We start from the raw sequence: 4,481 nt of genomic DNA, 5'->3' as shown, positions 1-4,481 counted from the left end.
AAAAAGAAAAGCAGGGCCTTCCTTGCAAGAAGCTCTCAGCCTAAGGCCTGTGGTTCTGGTCGTCGTTCTCGTTCTCTAAAGGAGAGCTTTTCTGGAAGAAGAAGTCTCGCCAAGAACCCCGGTCCCGGAACATAGAAGCCGCTAAGACACCTGGCTAAGAACCTAGCTAGGCTGCTGATCACCGAAACGCGGTCTGCGTGTCATTTCTTCCTTCGCCGACTCTGGTCTTATCGCGGTGTCCGCGTCATCCCAAACCACGGAGAGGGCCCAGGGAGGTGCGGAGGCACTACAGACCCCTGACCTCGCTGGGTCACTCAGACTTGAAACGTGTGGACTCACCGCCGCTGACTGCACCGCCCGCTGGACCTGAGCTTGAGCGAGGGGGATCCGGCCTGGGTGACCCCGTGCCCGCTGGTGGAGCCCCGGGCCCTCCCGTCCTGGCCCGCCCTCCTGCACATTAAGTGATTCTGGGTTTGGGGACTGGATTGCGATTATCACGCCCCTGCTGTGGGGAGGGGGTGTTCAACCCAAGGCCTTCGTTCCTTCGGTGTCTTGCGAGTTTTCTGTGTATGCCCATACTCTTCTCTTCAGTTCATAAGTATACGTTTACTGAGCGTGTCCACGTGTCCTCGCCCAAACTGAGGAGTCCTTTGGCACCATGTCCTGTGTGCATTATAAATTCGCTTCCACACTCAACTATGCCATCGTCACCTTTGATGGGCGGCACATCTCCCTCCGCAACCTAAAGACGCAGATTATGGGGAGAGAGAAGCTGAAGGCTGCCAAGTGCGACCTGCAGATCATCAAGTGTAGACCGCGGAAGAGTACACTGATGCTAATGCTCTGATTTCTAAGATTCCGTCTTTCATTGTTAGAAGAATTCCTATTGGAGGTGTGAAATCTACAAGCCAGACGGACGTTATACGTCGAACTGATCCAGTGATGGGAACTTCAAAAGTCACTGACGACTCTTCTGCACCTATGTCTCTGGCCCAGCTTACAAAGACTGCCAATCTGGCTGAAGCCAATGCTTCTGAAAAAGATAAAATTAAAGCCATGATGTGTCAGTCTGGCCATACATAGGACCCCATCAATTACATGAAGAAGCCTCTAGGTCCACCACCTCCCTCTTACACCTGTTTCCGCTGTGGTAGACCTGGCCATTATATTAAGAATTGCCCAACCAATGGGGACAAAAACTTCGAATCTCGTCCTAGGATTAAAAAGAGCACGGGAATCCCCAGAAGTTTCATGATGGAAGTGACAGATCCTACCATGAAAGGTACAAAGCTCACCAGCACCGGAACATACGCAATACCGACTATAGAGGCATACGCATATGCAATTGGGAAGAAAGAAAAGCCACCTTTCTTCCCAGAGGAGCCCTCTTCGTCTTCTGAAAAGGACAACCCTATCCCAGACGAGTTGCTCTGTCTCATCTGCAAAGACATCGTGACTGATGCTGCTATCATTCCCTGCTGTGTGAACAGCTACTGTGATGAGTGTATAAGAAGAGCGCTCTTGGAATCAGAGGACCATACATGCCCAACGTGTCATCAACATGATGTCTCTCCCGATGCTTTAGTTGCCAATAAAGTCTTGCGACAGGCTGTTAATAACTTCAAAAATGGAACTGGTGGTTATACAACAGGACTACGGAAACCGTTACCCCCACCACCACCGCCGATACCGCCTCGGAGACCACTCCTTCAGCAGAATCTACAGCCTCTAATGAGATCTCCAATATCAAGACAGCAAGATCCTCCGATGCTTCCATTGGCATCTAAATCAGGCCACCATGCTCCCTCTATAACTTCTTTCACTTCTAATCAGTCTTCCTTAGCCCCTGCTGCGCCTGGAAATTCATCTACCCCAGTGCCTGTACCCGATGTAACTGCAACGGTCTCCATATCAGTCCACTCGGAAAAACCAGATGGGCTTTTCTGGGATTTGGATCATAAAATATTGCCGGCCACAGCCCTCGCCTTCGAACATTCAAAGGGAACCTCTTCAATAGCAATAACTTCCCTTGTGGAGGAGAAAGGTTACCAGGTTCCTGTGCTCAGAAACCCATCTTTTCTTGGACAGTCTCCACCTGCTGAGTATAGCGTCCCTCCCCCCGGGTTCCCTGCAGCACCAGCCAACTTATCCACACTTTGGGTATCATCAGGAGGGCAGACTGCTCACTCAGATACCATCCCAACAACACAATCACCACTTCTGTCCAGGGAAGAATTCTACAGAGAGCAGCGACAGCTAAAAGAAGTGTCTCAATATCCCTACAGTGTTTCCGCATACTCCAGAAGTCCTTCTGCCAATTTATCAACACCTTGGGGATCATCAGGAGTGCAGACTGCTCACTCACATACCATCCCAAGAGCACAAGCACCACTTCTGTCCAGGGAAGAATTCTATAGAGAGCAGCGACGGCTACAAGAAGAGTCTAAGTCTAAATATCCCTATAGTGGTTCCTCATACTCCATATGTCCTTCTGCTTACGCTAAATCAACACGTGGTTCAGGGTGCTCAGGTTCTCATTCTCGATCACTTAGCCACTCACACTCTCGTTTCTATTCGCGATCACTGCCATGCCCCAGAAGAGGCAGAGGCAAGAGTCGAAATTACCGCCCAAGGTCTTAGTTTAGATCTCATGGATATCGTCGATGATCTAGGTCAAGGTCACCACTATATAGGCGACATCCTTTGGGATCAAGGTCCCCTCAAGCATTTAGGGGACAGTCTCCAAATAAATGTTCTGTACCACAAGGGGAAACAGAACGTGAATATTTTAAGAGATACAGAGACGTTCCACCACCCTATGACAGAAAAGCTTATGATGAGAGGAGTGTTGACTTTAGAGACCCATTTGTAAAAGAGCATTACCGAGAATGGTAGAGGAAATACAGGGAGTGGTACTAAAAACGCTACAAAGGTTATGCTGCTGGAGCACAGCCTCGACCGTCAGCAAATGGAGAGAACTTTTCTCCAGAGAGCTTTCTACCACTTCATATCAGGAATTCTCCCCTTACAAGGGGCCGCAGAGAAGATGGTTTGGGTGGCAAAAGTCGTAGAAGTAGAAGCGTAGGTGGTAGCAACCATCCAGAAAAGCTTTCAACAAGAGACAGCCACAATCAGAAGGATAGTACAAAGTCAAAAGAGAAGGAGAGGGACAGTGCTGCAGGAGATGGTCCAGGAAGTAAACATACAGATCTTCGAAGGTGGAAGAAAGCGAAGGCTTTCTAAACTCAGAGTTGTTGGAACCTTCTAGAAAATCAAGAGAACCTACAAGTCCAGTGATGAGATGCCTCCCAGGGCCTCCGGTTTGGGTCTGAGTGGCATTCCAGCTCCACCCCTTCCCCAACTCCAGGGCTGCCCCTCCGGGGATGCTGGGCCTCTCCCACCACTGGGTGCTGACTGCCGGAGCAGGCCCAGCCTTGCCTTCTGCAGGGCTCCGTGCAGAACCCCTAAACCTAAACTTAACAACCCCATCCCTAACCCTATAAACCCTCTCCCTCACCCTCACCCAAACCTGACCGTGACCTGACCTTGACAATAACACTAACACTAATGCTGAAAATGACCCCTATGCTGACCCTTACCCTGGCACTTATGATGACCCTGAATCTAACCCTGACCCTGATGCTGACCCTGACTTTGACCCTCATCCTGATCCCCACAATAACCCTGACACTGACCCTAAACCTAACCCTAACCCTGACCCTAAATCTAACCCTGACAGTGACCCTAATCTGACCCTGAAAATAAACCTAACAATAACGCTGACCCTTACCCTGACCCTAAACTTGACCTGACACTGACACTTATGTTTACCCTGACCCTGACCCTAGATCTGACCCTAGGCATGACCCACTATCCCCTATCCCCTATCCTCTATGCCCTGGCATCCACCACCTGGGTTTTTCCCCGGAAGGCCCATGGGCGGCCTGGCAGTGAAAGGGGGACTGGAGATTTTTTTATGTGTTTTTGTGGGTTAGGGAGGGGACTAGGGGGTGAATGGGTGTGACTGAGGACCGAGTGGATGTACCCAGAACACTATTTGTGGACCTGGACCCTTGAAACCCGGGAACCCTGAAAGCCTAAAGGAGGCGAGTACTCCAGGGAAAACAATGGAGGATTCATTTTCTCTTTGTTGTTGCTGTTGTTGTTGCTGTTTTATTTTGGAATTGAATGTATTGTGGGAGACATCTGTTAATAAAATGAAATGGAATGTCATAGGATAAAATGGAAGGTGTAAATACATAAGAATCTTTGCATTCTGGATGAAAAGGGGCCACAAGCTGACCTGACCCACTCGCAGGAGGCCTGGCCTGGGCTTGCAAACTCAGACTCCTAAAGTGATCACCCAGGGATGTTCTGAAATTAAAGACTTTTAAAAGTAGAAAGCAGTGTATAGTGTGTGTGTAGTCACGGCCCTAGGCCGGGGTATCTTCCCTGAGAGAGATCATCTTTGACCTTACTTG

At 49.5% G+C, this 4,481-nt stretch overlaps 1 pseudogene; it reads left to right on the top strand.

Moving 5' to 3' along the window:
* The window catches only part of LOC102422461, a 57,390-nt pseudogene that overhangs the window by 51,841 nt on the left and 1,068 nt on the right, over positions 1-4,481 (top strand).

This window comes from Myotis lucifugus, unplaced genomic scaffold (assembly GCF_000147115.1).
Source record: "Myotis lucifugus unplaced genomic scaffold, Myoluc2.0 scaffold_1192, whole genome shotgun sequence".
Lineage (NCBI taxonomy): Eukaryota > Metazoa > Chordata > Mammalia > Chiroptera > Vespertilionidae > Myotis > Myotis lucifugus.
The sequence above is the reverse complement of the archived record's forward strand: the minus strand, read 5'-3'. Positions and strand labels throughout refer to the sequence as shown.